Source organism: Triticum urartu, chromosome 7A, assembly GCF_056163025.1.
Source record: "Triticum urartu cultivar PI428250 chromosome 7A, HENAU_Tu73, whole genome shotgun sequence".
Classification (NCBI taxonomy): domain Eukaryota; kingdom Viridiplantae; phylum Streptophyta; class Magnoliopsida; order Poales; family Poaceae; genus Triticum; species Triticum urartu.
In genome coordinates this window covers 139,022,250-139,040,398 of record NC_141879.1, presented here as the reverse complement: position 1 = coordinate 139,040,398, position 18,149 = coordinate 139,022,250, and positions in this window count along the sequence as shown.

Here is an 18,149-nt window from a genome sequence, read left to right as displayed (position 1 = left end):
CTCCAAAATCTTGACTGGCTTTTCCTCATAAGTCAAATCACTGTCCAACTGAATTGCCTCCAAGGGTACTGTATCTCTTAACGGTATATCGGCCATCTCTACATGACACTTCTTTAACTGTGAAATGTGGAACACATCATGAACTCCTGATAGTCCTTCAGGTAACTCCAACTTGTATGCAACTTCTCCCATCCGTTCCAAAAGACGATACAGTCCTACAAATCTCGGGGCTAACTTTCCCTTAACTCCAAAACGTTTTACTCCTCGCAAGGGTGATACTCGCAGATATGCCCTGTCTCCAATTTCATAGGTTACCTCCTTGCGTTTTGAGTCTGCATAACTCTTCTTCCTGGACTGAGAAATTTTCAATCTATCACGAATCATCTTAACCTTCTCTTCAGACTCCTTAATCAAGTCTGGTCCAAACAACTGTCGGTCTTCTACTTCATCCCACATTAATGGCGTTCTGCACCTTCGTCCGTACAGGGCTTCGAACGGTGCCATCTTCAAACTGGCTTGGTAGCTATTGTTTTATGAGAACTCTGCATAAGGCAAATTGTCATCCCAACTAGATCCATAATCTAGCACACAGGATCTCAACATGTCCTCCAGAATCTGATCGACTCTCTCGGTCTGTCCATCCGTCTGCGGGTGAAATGTTGTACTGAACTCCAATCTTTTTCCCAAAGTCTGGTGCAGCTGATGCCAAAACTTTGAAGTAAACTGTGTTCCTCTATCTGATACGATGGTCCTCAGAACTCCATGCAGACATACGATCCTGGTCATATATATCTTGGCCAACTTCGCACCGGTATAAGTTGTTTTCACTGGGATAAAGTGAGCCACTTTGGTTAAGCGATCAACTACTACCCATATGGAATCATATCCTGATTTGGTCCTGGGCAATCCGGTGATGAAATCCATGCCAAGTTTATCCCACTTCCATTCGGGTATCGGCATAGGCTGTAACAATCCTACCGGCTTTTGATGCTCTGCCTTCACTCTCTGACATACATCACATACGGCTACATACTCGGCAATATCCTTCTTCATACCTGTCCACCAGAAACGTTCTTTCAAATCCAAATACATCTTGGTGTTTCCGGGGTGTATCTAGCATGGTGAGTCATGACCCTCCTGTAGTATTAACTTCCTGATCTCTGTGTTATTGGGCACGTATATCCGGTCCTCAAACCATAAGGTATCGTGCTCATGCTCACGAAAACCTTTGGCCTTTCCATTGCTCATCTTCTCCTTTATCTCGACAATCTCTTTGTCATCCTTCTGAGCCTCTCGAATCTTGCCCAACAATGTAGACTGAACCTCCATTGTTGCAACGAAACCTCTTGGGACAATCTCTAATCGAAGTTCCATAATATCCTCTGCTAACTCCTTCGGCAATCCCTTACTTTCAAAGATATTAGCATAACTCTTTTGGCTCAAGGCGTCTGCTACGACATTGGCCTTTCCTGGATGATAGTGCAACTTCATGTCATAATCCTTTATAAGCTCCAACCATCTCTGAAAGGATCGATATGGTTGACTAGAGGGGGGTGAATAGGCAACTAACAATTTTTAGCTTTTCTTTAACAATTTAAACTTTGCATCAAAGTAGGTTGTCTAGATATGCAAGTAAGTGAGCAACCTATATGATGCAACAAGGATAGGAACACAAGCAAGCAAGAGATACGAAACAAATAAGCTTGCTCAAGTAAGGGAACGAGATAACCAAGAGTGGAGACGGTGGAGACGAGGATGTGTTGCCGAAGTTCCTTCCCTTTGAGAGGAAGTACGTCTCCGTTGGAGTGGTGTGGAGGCACAATGCTCCCCAAGAAGCCACTAGGGCCACCGTATTCTCCTCAGGCCCTCACACAATGCGAGATGCCGTGATTCCACTATTGGTGCCCTTGAAGGTGGCAACCGAACCTTTACAAACAAGGTTGGGGCTCTCTCCACAAGTTAATTCGAGGCTCCCAACAAAACCATGAAGCTTCACCATAATGGAATATGGCTCCGAGGTGACTTCACCCGTCTAGGGTGCTCAAACACCCAAGAGTAACAAAATCCACACAAGAAAGTATGGGGGAAGCAAATATCCTTTGGTGGAAGTGTAGATCTAGGTCTCCTCCTTCAATCCCTAGCAAATCAACAAGTTTGGGTGGCTAGAGAGAGAGATCGGGCAAGAGAGCTTGAGGTGCATTAATGGTGGAGTGAGAGGGGTCAAAGGTGAGTGTGGTAGGTGGGAGAAGCTCTCTTAAATACCAACCCTAAAAATCCAGCCGTTGCTGCGCTTTCAGCCCCGCAGCGGTACAACCGGTCCTTGTCCCGGTACAACCGGGACTCACGGTGTAGCTGCAGAACCCTACCAGGCAGTACAACCTGGCCACTAGGCGGTGGTACCGGTTAAGAGAATGACCGGACCAACCGCCTAGCCACCGCACAACTACCGCCTCGAAACAGAGACGAGACCGGTACTTGAGCGGTGCAAGACCGGAACAACCGCATGGCTCTGAGCTCTTGGACAGCGAAGTTCTGAGCGGAAGAACCGCTCAGACCACCGGTGGTACCGGTCAACGAGGATCGACCGGATCAACTGGGCCACCACCGCCCGAGAACTGCATCAGAACAGAGCCTTGAGCGGTACTTGAGCGGTGCATGGCCGGAACCACCATCCTAGCCTTTGTTGAGCAAGGTGGCGGTACCACCGCCCGGAGGCAGCGGTACAACCGCTCGGTCAAAGCTGGAGAGCGTCAAGGTCCAGTGGTACAACCGCTCCAGGGAGCGGTACAACCGCTGGGAAGAGCAGAAACAAGAGGGAAAGACAGGGGAACTCTCTCTCTCTCACAATTGAGGAAGACAAGGAAGGGGTGAGGAAAGTGTACGTGAACTGATTCCCCCAGAGCTTCCTAATGAGGATTCCCTCTTGATAGTACAGGTACTCTACGACCAAAGAAAATAAAAGCGTAGAGGACACGTCTTCGATCTTTTCCTTCGAGAGGCAATAGCAATCCGATGTAAGCCTAAGCATTGAGAACCTGAAACATATAGCATACGATTAGACCACAAAGGGTTGTCATCATCATCCAAAACATAAAGTAGGGAAATGCCCTTTCAATATCCCCCTTTTTGGTGGATGATGACAACAACACGATTTGCAAGAGATAAGTCAATGAAATCTAGACGGAACTCCCCCTGAATGTGTGCCCCGAACTAGCTGTTAGAAAGCGTGGGCACACTTTCAGGACTAGACTCCCCCTAGATTTTATAGACTCACCACTCTGAGCACAATATAATACTTAGAGTGCAATAATAACGATAATGGCCGATGAATGGAAAGGTAAAAGAAGTAACATAAGTCTCACACACAGCAAGGAACGAAACAAGTCCACGAACAAAAACAAGCAAATCCCCGAGACCTATAGAACTCTCTCCCCCTTTGGCATCAAGACACCAAAAAGGAAAAGAGTGAAGCTAGCGTCCCAAAGCTCAGGCGTCCTCCTTTGACTCCTCGTTCGCATCTGGATCCTCATCATTAGAGTCGTCATCGTCGTCGTGATCAGATTCTTCCATGACATTGTCAGCTGCTGCAAACGAGGAGGATGGCTGGGGAGGGGCCTCATCATCAGTCCAGGTGCTATGGGTAGAAATCCAACGCTCCTCTGGGGTGATGCTCTTCTCAGAGCCACTCTGAACCGGCATGTTGAGGTGCCTCATCATTGTAATTTGGCGACGCCGTGCAAGCTTCTCATTGACATGTGCCTCATACATCTTCTTCTGGATGTCAGCCTGGAGACAAAAGGTCTTCTTCACCTTGGCAGTAAGTTTGGCCACCCACGAAGGCTTGGCCCCTGGCTCCAGCTCAAAGTCCTCATCGTCAGAAGTAGCATAGACATCCTCAGGAGCATTTTCTGGGAAGCGAGGCTCGGCATGCTTCTTCTTCTTAAGGAGCTTGACCTCATGAACAGTGAGGTTGTCTGGAGAAGTGAGGAGCTCTCCAGGACGATGAACAGCCCACACAGAGTTTAGAAGGCACATGACAAACGGGGAATAGATTGGGACTTTACGGTAGATGACCATGTTGTACATCTCATGCCACATCCAATTTGACACATCAAACATTGCTCCTGTCCCCACCATGGTCTTCATAGCAACCATCAAATCAACCAGATAACCATGAATCTCATCTTGATTGCCCACCTTGGGCAAGAGCACATTGCGGAACACACGGTGCATGATGTCATAGACCTTCTCCAAATCCTTGGATTCTCCAATAATCCCACGGCCCCGAATGTACAGAGGGGCAAGCTTCTCCTTAAGCATGGACTCAGGAAAATCATGAGGACGAATGCCACCCCTTCCTTCCAGACCGGTATCCTCGTACCCAATAGCATTGCAGAATGCCCTCCAGGGAACGTGAAACAATTCATCGCGACACATGAAGGTGAGAGTGCGCTCATCATCTTCCCCAAAATGAACCGTGGCATAGAACTGATGGATGAGTTGAACATCAAAGTCACAGTTGACTGACATGAGCTTGACAAGATCAAACTCCTCGCAGAGAGCTAGCGCCTCACCAAAATACGCCATGTTGTTCCTCCAATGGTCAAGATCAATTGTCCACTGCTTGGCATATCTGTTCTTATTGTGCTCAAAGAGTTCATGAACAATCCACACTTGCATCTCATTTCGGAACTGAACGGTGGTCCAACGGGGAGCAATGGGAACCTCATACGGATTCTTTGATCGGAAGGCTTCCCAATCCTTGGCTTTCCAACGATGCAACGGCATAACCACAAGTTGCTTAGCAGCTGCAGACTTTTCACGGCGAGTGGGCTTGGTGGGAATCACAACTTCTTCTTCATCATCAGACACAACCGGGCGCAAGGTCCTTCGTGCCCTCTTCTTGGTCTTGCGAGGAGCAGAGCGAGAACTAGAGCCACCTGAACACACACACACGAAAAGAACACACAAAAACCCAACAAGGATGAGAGGATTGCACCCACTAGCAGAAAAGGAACAAGTTGCAACAACAGAGAAGATATAACAGTGCTTTGTGGTTGATATACTCCGGTTGTACCGGATCTTCCGCCGGTAGTACCGCTCCAGCGGTTGTACCGCCCGTAGGGGCGGTAGAACCGCTGACAGTGGCACTACCAGGGAAGATAGATCTAACCGAGGCATACGAATCACACAAGTAATATTCTGAATTCTAAGTGCTGCAAACAAGACATGAGGCTAACAAAGATCTCTTCTATAACATAGTTTGAACACTAAACGCGGAAAGTTAAGTAATGCCTTAGACAAGGAAGAACCCTAGAAAGATCTAGAAGAAAAGAACACGAGGCATTACCACCATCCATGGGAAGAGATCGGGAGGCCTCCACGGAGAGAATCCACGGAGAGCCAAGGATCCGAAGCGCGAGACGCACTCCGGGGCAGGGGTAGAGATGGCTGGCGGCTAGGGCAAAGAGAAGAGGAACGAGGACGAAGGGAAAAAGACAACCCTTTAGCCCCGTTGAGTATATATAGGCCCGTAGACATGCCCCGGTAGAACCGCTTAGGGGAGCAGTTGTACCGCTCATCTGGTACAGATCGGTGGTTGGAGGCAATACTTCCGGTGCCTGGGAGGCAGCGGTAGTACCGCACGGCGTCAACCGGTAGTACCGGACGTAGGTTACCGTGGGTTTGAGCGGTGGAACCGCCCAAGCACCGAATGGAGACCCATTGGGACGGCACAACCCGGTACCAGCGGTAGAACCGCCCGTGATACCGATTGTACCGCCCAACCACCTATGCCCAAGCCAAGATCAAATGAGTGCAATCCGAAGGGAGGAAGAAAGGGGCACAAAACAGGAGAGAAGCAACACCCTAGGAGAACCCAACACAAAGAGCAAAGAAGAAAGAGAGAAAACAACACGAGAACAACAAGGCTAACACCAACCTCCCGAAGAGAGGACGGTGGCCGAGGCCACCTATGTTTGAGTCAATTGGTATGGCATCGCGAAGAATTATCCTTGGGTCCATGACCAAAACTCGTCTTTGAAGCACAAGTACCATCAAACATGGCTAATGTGAAAGACTCGATCAATTTATGCATAATGGGGGGAGGGAGAGTTCATGGAGAGAACATCACTCCCCCTATGTTCATGCCTAGATCTAAACAAGACAACATGTTGAGTACGGTGGGGTGTGCAAGAGTTCAAGCAACATTGCTCGAATCAATGATATTTATCTCATGCCTTAACTCGCGAAATCTTGTTTCATCCAAGGGATTCGTGAAGATATCTGCAAGGTTATCATGAGTGTTGACATAGTTGAGCTCGATCTCTCCTCGCCTAATGTGATCCCGGATGAAGTGATACCGGATCTCAATATGCTTCATCTTGAAGTGTTGCACCGGGTTGAGAGAGATCTTGATGGCACTTTCATTATCACACCAAATAGGCACTTTGTCACAAATGACACCGTAATCCTTTAAAGTTTTCCTCATCCATAAGAGTTGTGCACAACAACTCCCGGCTGCAACATACTCCGCCTCAGTGGACGAGAGAGACACACACCTTTGCTTTTTGGAAGACCAACTTACCAAAGAGCAACCAAGGAATTGGCACCCTCCGGAAGTGGACTTCCTATCCACTTTGTCTCCCGCCCAATCGGAATCCGAGTACCCTACATGCTTGAAGTTTGATCCTCTTGGGTACCATAAGCCAAAGTTTTGGGTATGAGCCAAATATCAAAAGATTCGTTTGACCGCCACATAGTGACTTTCCTTAGGTGCGGCTTGAAACCGTGCACAAATTCCCACACTCAACATGATGTCCGGTCTAGATGCACAAAGGTAAAGCAAGGATCCAATCACGGAACGATATACCTTTTGATCCACCACTTTACCATTGGGATCTAAGTCAAGTTGGCACTTGGTGGGCATTGGAGTGGAGGCCGGCTTGACGTCACTTAGCTTGAATCTCTTGAGCATGTCTTGAGTGTATTTGGATTGATTGATGAAGGTTCCTTCTCTTCTTTGCTTCACTTCGAACCCTAGAAAGAACTTCAATTCTCCCATGGAGGACATCTCGAATTTTGAGGTCATGAGAGCGGCAAATTCCTCATTAAAAGCTTTGTTAGGAGAACCAAAGATAATATCATCAACATATAATTGGCACACAAACAACTCCCCTTTGACCTTCTTAGTAAAAAGAGTGGGGTCGATTAGCCCAACCTCAAAACCACGGTCTTGTAGCAACTCGGTAAGGTGGTCATACCACGCACGTGGGGCTTGTTTAAGGCCATAGAGTGCCTTATCGAGTTAATACACATGATCGGGAAAGTAGGGATCCTCAAACCCGGGGGGTTGCTTGACGTAAACCAATTCATTAATAGGACCATTAAGAAAAGCACTCTTCACATCCATTTGTTGTAACTTAAAGTTATGATGAGAAGCATATGCAATCAACATGCGAATGGATTCAAGACGAGCAACGGGAGCAAAGGTTTCACCGTAGTCAATACCCTCGACTTGGGAGTAGCCTTGTGCTACCAAACGAGCCTTGTTGCGAATGATAATCCCATGGGCATCTTGCTTGTTCTTACATATCCACTTGGTTCCTATGACATTGTGATTCCCAGTCGGTCTTGTCACCAATCTCCACACTTTGTTGCGCTCGAAGTTGTTGAGTTCTTCATGCATGGCATTGAGCCAATCCGGATCTTCTAGCGCTTCATAGACCTTGTGGGGTTCCACACAAGAGACAAACGCGTGATGCTCACAATAATTTGCTAATTGTCTACGAGTGCTTACCCCCTTTCTTAAGCTTCCAAGCACATTCGTCATGAGATGATCCTTGGTGGAGAGCTTGGAAGCAACCTTGGCGGCACGACGCTCTAATTCCTCCTCGGGGGTGAGACGAGGAGTGGTCACTTGATCATCTTGAGCGTCGTCTTGGGCTTGTTCTTGTTCTTGAACTTGCTCGGAGGAGAGAACTTGACCTTCGACATCACTTGATGTGTCAACACCGTTTTGAGCGTGATCTTGCCCTTGGTCATGTTCTTGAGGATGAGAACCTTCATGTTGTTCTTGGGAAGCGTGTGGGCCTTGGGTTGGTGATGGCTCCACTTGAGTGGAGCTTTGTCCTTCTCCTTCGGCCACAAGGGGTTCCTCAATGGGTAGGATAAAGCCAACACCCATTCTTCTTATGGCTTGGGGAGGAATTTCATCACCTACATCACAAGTGCCACTTTGCTCCACTTGGGAGCTGTTATTCTCATCAAACTCCACGTTACACGTCTCCTCAATAAGTCCCGTGGATTTATTGAGGACACGGTAAGCATGAGAGTTTGTAGCATAGCCAACAAATATGCCCTCATAAGCTCTAGCCTCAAATTTAGACAACCGAACACCTTTCTTGAGAATGAAACACTTACACCCAAATACCCGGAAGTACTTGAGGTTGGGCTTCTAACCGGTGAGTATCTCGTATGGAGTCTTGTTCAAGCCCTTGCGGAGGTAGAGCCGATTGGATGCATGACATGCAGTGTTGATGGCTTTGGCCCAAAATTTGTACGGAGACTTGAACTCCGCCATCATGGTCCTTGCCGCATCCATCAACGTCCGGTTCTTCCTCTCCGCAACACCATTTTGTTGAGGGGTGTATGGTGCGGAATATTGATGCTTGATTCCCTCATCACTAAGAAATTCATCCAAGGTGTAGTTCTTGAACTCGGTGCCATTGTCACTTCTTATTGTGAAGATCTTTGCATTGTGTTGATGTTGTGCTTCATTTGCAAAGTCAATGACGGTTTGTTGGGTCTTGCTCTTCCTCTTGAAGAAATACACCCACGTGTACCTTGAGTAGTCATCCACAATCACCAAGCAATACTTCCTACCTCCAAGACTATCGAAGGATGGGGGCCCAAAGAGATCCATGTGAAGGAGCTCCAAGGGCCTCTTTGAATAAATGATAGTCGTGGGAGGGTGAGCCTTCTCATGTAGCTTTCCTTCGATACAGGCACTGCAAGCACGATCTTTAGCAAAACTAACATTCGTTAGTCCACGGACATGGCCCCCCTTGAGGAGACTTTGCAAAGATCTCATATTGACATGGGCTAAACGGCAATGCCAAAGCCATCCCATATCAACTTTAGCCATTAGGCATGTCGCGGTCTTAGTGGGTCGCTCCGAAAAGTTAATCACATATAGACCGTTCTCGACATGCCCAACAAAAGCTACTTTAAGAGTCTTGCTCCACAAGAGGGCCACGGTATCGATATCAAAGAACGTGGAAAAGCCCATGATTGCAAGTTGACGAACGGAAAGTAAATTGTATGCAAGGGACTCAACAAGCATGACCTTCTCGATCATGAGATCATGAGAGATGACCACCTTGCCAAGTCCCAATACCTTAGAATATGAGGCGTCACCCCACTCGACATTGGTGGGCATAGATGGAACTTTGTGCACGTCCACCACCAATTCCTTGCTTCCGGTCATATGATTTGTAGCTCCGCTATCGAGCAACCATGATTCACCACCGGAAGCAAACACCTACAAGAGATCAATGCTTGGTTTTAGGTACCCATTTTGTAATGGGTCCTTTGATGTTAGTAACAAGGGTCTTAGGAACCCAAATAGACCATTCAATGTACTCATGAAGAGAACCAACAAATTTGGCATAAACATGCCCATCACTAGCACGACATAACACATAAGAAGGGTTAAAATCGCCGGCTTTGTTGAGAGGGGTCACATTGCCCTTCTTGACATTGTTCTTCTTCTTCTCCTCGGGGGCACTCTCTCCCTCCCTCACAAAGGTTTGCGTGAGGGGAGGAGGTCGTTTGGTCTTGTCATTCTTCTTCTTGTTCTTGGAGTCGGGCACGTACCCAACCCCTTACTTGGCCACACCTCCCTTTTGGTTGATCAAGAGATCGTTGAGGTTCTTCTTGCCTTGTATGCAAGTTGCAAGACCTCTCTCAAGTTGCTCCTTCAACTTCGCATTTTCCTCAATAAGATGTATATGCTCACAACACGGTTTAGTAGCATTTGCATTATCAATTAAAACCATATGAGGAAAAGTTGCTTTCTCCTTAGTTAGCTTCACTTGGAGTTGATCATGAGACTCCTTGAGACTAGCGTGAATACCCTTCAAGGCCTTGTGGGCCTTGTCAAGTATATCAAACTCCTCTTTGAGTCTAGCAAGATCAACCCCGAGTTTGGCCTTCTCGGAATTTAGCACACGAGAAACAATGAGGACATGATCATAATCTTTCTTTAACTTAGCATGATCAACGTTGTGTGACTCCTCAAGAGCCAAACGAAGACCACGCTCTTCCTCAAGAGCATTGGAAAGATCCGAAATCTCATTGGCATAGTCACGACTATGCCCTTCCATCTTAGAGATGGTGTCTTCGTGAGCCTCGATCATGTCATTGGCTTCACCAAGTTGTTCCAAGAGAGCAACAAAGTGCTTCTTGGATTTTCCCTTGAGTTTGCCCATAAAGGCCTCAAACTCGTTAGCCTCCACATTAGCTCCCTCAAGTTCATTAATGCTATCCATCGGGGAAGGATGATTAATGATGGTCGTTTTGATGTTGGAGGTTACCTTGTTGGTGGCTTTAGCCATGAGGCACTTGGCGGTGATGCTCTCATTGGGTGAGTCGAAGAGAGAAACCCGTGACGTTGTTGCAATGGCAACGGAGGCCATGGCAACCGACTCATCATCGTCATCATCCTCATTGTACTCTTCTTGCACAACCAAATCCTTGGGAGGAGTCTTCTTGGTGAAGTTGTTCTTGTTGGGGAACGACTTGGCCTTGTCCTTTCAGATGAGCTTGCCACCATTGTCTTCCCTCTTCTCATACGGGCATTTTGCAACGAAATGACTCATGTTGCCGCGATTGTAGCAAGTCCTTACACGTTGCTTGCCTCTTGCGCCACTCGAGTTGTTTTTGCTAAAGTTTGGCCTCGAGTTTTTCTTGCTCCAAAATTGCCTTGAAGCAAGTGCCATGTGTTCATGATATGCATACTTTGTATCATCGGGGTTGCTCTCCTCTACTTCCTCTTCTTCTTCTTCAACGGTGAGCTTGGCCTTCAATGCAAGATTAGGCCTCTTTGCCCTTTGGGAACGAAGCACCGCATTGTCGGCAGTCTTGTCCAGAATGTTCATGGCCACAAACTCATCCAACACTTCGCTTGAGGTCAAAGTGTGGAAGTCCGGTCTTTGACGAATGATGGAGGACATGGCCTTGTGATAGGGCATCATTGCCTTGAGGAATTTGCGCTTGATCCAATTGTCATCCGTGTCCTTGCTCCCGTGATCTCGTAGTGAGACCGCGAGTTTGGTTACTCTCTGATAAAGCTCACGAGGTTCTTCATCTTCTTTCATTGCAAACTCATCGGCCTCATCTTGTACCACTTCATAGTTGGAGCGTTCAATGCTTGCACTTCCCCGGTAGAGAGAGACAACACAATGCCATGCATCCTTGGCCAAGGCGAAGGGACGAAGATGAGGTAGGTCTTCGGGTGGAATTGCATCTTGAATGATGAAGAGAGCATTCTCATTGAATTGATTGTCTGTGGCTTCTCGAGGAGTGAAGTTTCTTGGATCATGTGGATAGAAACCTTCTTCAATGATTCTCCAAAGGTTAGTGTTCACATGATTTAAATGACGTTTAAAGCGGTAAACCCAAGAATCAAAGTCCTCATTTTTCACAATCTTAGGAGGAGGACCGGCATGATTCAAATGAGTGGAAGGAATCGGTCCACCATAAACAAGTGGTGGTTCCACATGGGCAAAGATGCCGGTGCCATTCTTACCACTAGAAGAAGGAGCCTTTTCACTACTAGCTTCCCCCTTGTCGGGGATAGCATCTGTCACCTTGTAGGCGGGATCATCCTCTTTCAACTGTGCGGTAGATAGTTTAAGCCCCTCAAGAAATTTAGTAAACATGCTCTCAACTTCGGTCATCATGGAGGTTTTCAATGTTTCCAAGGCCACATTGAACTCCTCACGAGAGACCGAGGTTCCCCCATCGCCCGTAGACGAGACCGGATTCACACCGGAGTGTTCCTCCACAGCGCCTACGGTATCAACCATACTCTTTGGACGGTAAAGTCCTTAATAAACAGACGAGGCTCTGATACCAATTGAAAGGATCGATATGGTTGACTAGGGGTGGGGTGAATAGGCAACTAACAATTTTTAGCTTTTCTTTAGCAATTTAAACTTTGCATCAAAGTAGGTTGTCTAGATATGCAACTAAGTGAGCAACGTATATGATGCAACAAGGATAGGAACACAAGCAAGCAAGAGATATGAAACAAATAAGCTTGCTCAAGTAAGGGCATGAGATAACCAAGAGTGGAGACGGTGGAGACGAGGATGTGTTGCCGAAGTTCCTACCCTTTGAGAGGAAGTACGTCTCCATTGGAGCGGTGTGGAGGCACGATGCTCCCCAAGAAGCCACTAGGGCCACCGTATTCTCCTCACGCCCTCACACAATGCGAGATGCCGTGATTCCACTATTGGTGCCCTTGAAGGCGGCGACCGAACCTTTACAAACAAGGTTGTGGCTCTCTCCACAACTTAATTGGAGGCTCCCAACAAAACCATGAAGCTTCACCACAATGGAATATGGCTCCGAGGTGACCTCAACCGTCTAGGGTGCTCAAACACCCAAGAGTAACAAAATCCACACAAGAAAGTATGGGGGAAGCAAATATCCTTTGGTGGAAGTGTAGATCTAGGTCTCCTCCTTCAATCCCTAGCAAATCAACAAGTTTGGGTGGATAGAGAGAGAGATCAGGCAAGAGAGCTTGAGGTGCATTAATGGTGGAGTGAGAGGGGTCAAAGGTGAGTCTGGTAGGTGGGAGAAGCTCTCTTAAATACCAACCCTAAAAATCCAGCCGTTGCTGCGCTTTCAGCCCCGCAGCGGTACAACCGGTCCTTGTCCCGGTACAACTGGGGCTCACGGTGTAGCTACAGAACCCTACCAGGCGGTTCAACCAGGCCACTAGGCGGTGGTACCGGTTAAGAGAATGACCAGACCAACCGCCCAGCCACCGCACAACTACCGCCTCGAAACAGAGACGAGACCGGTACTCGAGCGGTGCAAGACCAAAACAACCGCATGGCTCTGAGCTCTTGGACGGCGAAGTTCTGAGCAGAAGAACCGCTCAGACCACCGGTGGTACCGGTCAACGAGGATCGACCGGATCAACTGGGCCACCACCGCCCGAGAACCGCATCAGAACAGAGCCTCTTGAGCGGTACTTGAGAGGTGCATGGCCGGAACCACCGTCCTAGCCTTTGTTGAGCAAGGTGGCGGTACCACCGCCCGGAGTCAGCGGTACAACCGCTCGGTCAAAGCTGGAGAGCGTCAAGGTCCAGCAGTACAACCGCTCCAGGGAGCGGTACAACCGCTGGGAAGAGCAGAAACAAGAGGGAAAGACAGGGGGAATTCTCTCTCTCTCACAACTGAGGAAGACAAGGAAGGGGTGAGGAAAGTGTACGTGAACTGATTCCCCCAGAGCTTCCTAATGAGGATTCCCTCTTGATAGTACGGGTACTCTATGACCAAAGAAAATAAAAGCATAGAGGACACGTCTTTGATCTTTTCCTTCGAGAGGCAATAGCAATCCGATGTAAGCCTAAGCATTGAGAACCTGAAACATATAGCATACGATTAGACCACAAAGGGTTGTCATGATCATCCAAAACATAAAGTAGGGAAATGCCCTTTCAATCTCCTCTGCCTAAGGTTCATCTTCTTCTGTGTGAAGATGTACTTCAAACTCTTATGATCCGTGTACACATCACAACGGTTTCCAATAAGGTAATGTCTCCAAGTCTTCAACGCATGCACTACGACTGCTAGCTCCAAATCATGCGTGGCATAATTCAACTCGTGAGGTTTTAGTTGTCGTGAGGCATATGAAACAACTCTTCCGTCCTGCATGAGCACACATTCAAGTCCTAAGCGAGAGGCATCGCAATAAACTTAGAAATCCTTATGTATATCTGGCAGTGTCAGCACTGGGTCTGTAGTCAAACGTTTCTTCAACTCCTAGAAACTTGCCTCTCAATCTTCTGTCCATTTAAACTTGGTATCCTTCTTCAATAGTTCAGTCATTGGTTTCGCAATCTTGGAAAAATTCTCAATGAATCTCCGATAGTACCCTGCGAGCCCAAGAAAACTACGGATCTCGCTAACTGAAGTGGGTGCCAACCATTCAGTGACTGACTGAACCTTGCTGGGGTCTACTGCTATACCTTCTCCTGATATAACATGTCCAAGGAATCCGACTTCCTTCAACCAAAACTCGCATTTGCTGAACTTGGCATACAACTGGTGTTCCCTGAGTTTCTCGAGAACTAAACGCAAATGCTCCTCATGCTCTTCTTCATTCTTCGAGTACCATAATATCATCAATAAACACCACAACAAACTTGTCCAAATATTCTATGAACACCTTGTTCATCATGCTCATGAAATAGGCAGGGGCGTTAGTCAGTCCAAACGACATGACCGTATACTCGTATAATCCATACCGCGTGGTGAATGTTGTCATTGGTATATCCTTCTCTCGAATCTTCAACTGATGGTATTCCGATCGTAGATCGATCTTTGAAAAAACCTTAGCTCCTTGCAACTGATCAAACAGATCATTGATCATCAACAGCGGATACTTATTCTTAATCATCACTTCATTCAAGGCCCGATAATCAACAACCATTCTTAGGGACTTATCCTTCTTCTCAACCAAAAGTACTGGGGCTCCCCAAGGTGATGAACTTCTTCGAATGTAACCTTTCTCCAATAACTCCTTGATATGTTTCTTAATCTCCTCCAGATCATTTGCGGGCATCCGATAGGGTCTCTTGGATATTGGCCCTGTACCTGGCAATAGCTCTATCAAAAACTCGATGTCTCGATCCGGTGGCATGCCTGGTAACTCCTCTGGAAACACATCCGGGTAATCCTTCACTACAGGCACTTCCTCCTGAACAACTCCCGTGAGGGTATTCACTTGGCTCCTCCTAGGCACATGCCTAGATATATATAATCCTTTTCCCTCCGGGGTGGTGAGATAAATCGACTTACTAGAACAATCAATGCTTCCTCCATAATTTGACATCCAGTCCATGCCTAATATCACATCCAATCCTTGTGACTCCAAGATAATTAGGTCAGACGGAAAAACATGGGTGCCAATGGTTAGGGGTATCTGATCGCACCATCAACTAGCCATATATTCTGCTCTAGGTGAACTCACTAAGAGAGGGATCCTAAGGGTTTGGGTTGTTAGTTTAAACTTATCCACGAATCCCCTTGATATGTATGAATGCGATGCACCAGTATCAAAAAGAACAAGAGCGGTAAATGACTTAACCAAAAACTTACCTATTACCGCGTCCGGCTGCTCTTCAACCTCCTCCACGTTAACTGGTTCACTTGTCCTTTGTTAAATGGATTGGGCTTCTTCCCAGCGCTCCCATTTCTGTTTCCACTCTTTGCTTCAGGGCACTTCGTGGCATAGTTTCTAGTCTTCCCGCACTTGAAGCAAGTAACGTGACTTAGATCTCTTTTGGCGGGTGTGGCTGGATTGGGGCGGTTCTGATTGTTATTGGCTCCATTCCCATTCCCATTCTTAGTACCGTTGTGGTTATGCGATCCTCCTCCGATGTGGTTATGACCTCCATGGTTATGAACAAGTCCTCCTGAGTTCGGGGTTAGGCGAGGCTTCTGCTGAGATCCTGAGTTATACCTCCCTTGTCCATACTTCCTCTTACGGCTCTCAATCTGCTGTTGCTTCCCTTCAATCATAAGAGCCTTATCTACCAACTCCTGGTAGTTGTTGAAGGTTGCTACCATCAACTGCATACTCACATCATCATTCAGCCCTTCCATAAACTTCTCCTACTTCGCGGCATCTGTGGCCACATCGTCAGGGGCATAGCAAGATAACTTGCTAAACTCATCCACGTACTGAGCCACAGTACGGTTCCCCTGGCGTAAGTTACGAAACTCACGCTTCTTCATACTCATAGCTCCAGTTGAAACATGGGCTGTGCGGAAAGCTTGCTGAAACTGATCCCATGTAACCGTGGCTATAGGGTAGGTGATAGTGTAATTCTCCCACCATGATGATGCTGGTTCATCTAACTGATGTGCGGCAAAACGCACCTTCTCAGCATCAGTACATCCTGAAGTGGTCAACTCCCTTCCGATCTTGCGAAACCAATCATCTGCTACCATAGGCTCGGTGCTACTGGAAAACACCGGCGGCTGCAACCTCAGAAAACGGGCTAAGTTGTCAATTGGTGGAGGTGGTGGTGGATTGTTGTTGTTGTTGTTGTTGTTGTTGTTGCCCTGGTTCTGAACTAGCAACTGCATTAGGGTATTCTACTGTTGGATCAATTGAGTGAGCTCCGGCGGGAAGACAAATCCGGGGTCACATCTCGGAGGCATCTGATAGGTTTAGAGGGAAGAGATTAGAATAGAATGGGGTCTAATGAGAAGGCACTACCCATATGCACATGATACAAACACAATCATTTCACTCAATCAATCAAGCAAGGCATACAATCGATCTAACTATCACAAAAGTGCTCGGACTACTTTATTTACATGGCGGAATACTACTACTAATATGGTGGTCTACTAAAAATATTCCTCGGTTGCAGATTCCATGATATCTGCTACAGCTTCGTCTTCAAAGTCATCATCGCTAAGGTCGGAGTCGGTGTCGTCGATGATGATGTAGTCCTTTGGGCGAATCTCCTTGGGTTCTTCATCTTCTTCTACTAGAGTGGGGTCTCCCATAAATATTCCGATCTTCTTAATCAGGTCGTCATTCTTCTCCAATAGTGTTGCAATTTCCTCCTCATATCCATCGCGGGTAGACTTAAGTTCTTCTTCCAGCTCGATGATCCTTGTCTTTGCCTTCTTCAAATCTATAATGTCTGCGCACATCTGATTCTCCTGACGTCGAATATGCTGGTTTAACTCCTGGACAAAAGCTGCAATTGATCTATCCTTCCTGGTGCTGATCTTCTCCCATTGCTTGTCTCGGTGCCCACATATCTGGTAGATAGTGTGCTTAAGATCCTTGTGATATACTTCTCCAATGCGTCCCATGGTGATGTGAGCTGCCATACTCTTTCCTAAACTCTAGGTTGGTGCGTCGAAGGAAAATTCTATGGGCTTAGTGACTGGCGTGAATGTCCTTCCTAGAACTTGAACTTGAATCATCCATCGTTCCTCTTCTGGTAAAGTGGGGTTGTATGTCCCGGTGAAGCTTGGTATTCCTATGTTCAGGTACCTAGTGACTTTCTTCAAGTGTCGTCCAAAAGGTGCGTCTTCATCCGGTTGTGCGAACTTGTTCTTCGTCTCCGCCATCCTAAAGAGTAGAAAATGGAGAGGAGTCATAAATGAGTAGAGAAGAGTGACCTAGGGTTTATCTAAGTGGTCGTGTACTACACTCAGCATGTGCTCTGATAACATCTTTGTAGCGACCCGACCTCAAACGGTCAAGTCTCTGTGCTTCAGTGTCATCCCTGGATCGGTAATGCTGACACACACAGTACTCGAAGGATTTATAATAGAGTAGCAATCACACACGTATTACATCGGATGTCTCAAAAGAGAACTCATTACAATAAATATGGCTTAAGGCCATCTAATACGATAACAGCGGAAGGCTTGGAAGATAAAGCGAGTCCATCAACTCCAACGGCATAGCTGAGCTGCACGGCAATGACCTAACGAACCTTACTCCTCGTCTGAAAAGTCTACAACATAATACGTTGCAGCCCGAAAACGGGTCAGCACATGGAATATGCTGGCAAAGTAACACAGTAGAGCAAGAACAGAATAATGCTAAGACTACATGCATATATGGCTGGTGGAAAGCTCTATGGTTACAGTTTTTGCGAAAAGCCAATTTTTCCCTACAACAAAGGAATAGATTTTAAATTTTACTATCATGGTAGTTGAAACATCATTGAGAAGGTTCCTCCAACTCAATCCCAATTAAAGTGATTAACAACCCAACAATATTATTTAAGAGTGATGAGATACTTAAGATACTTCAAGTACTAGATACTCAAGATTGTCCATAACCGGGGACACGGCTAACCATGATTAGTTTATAC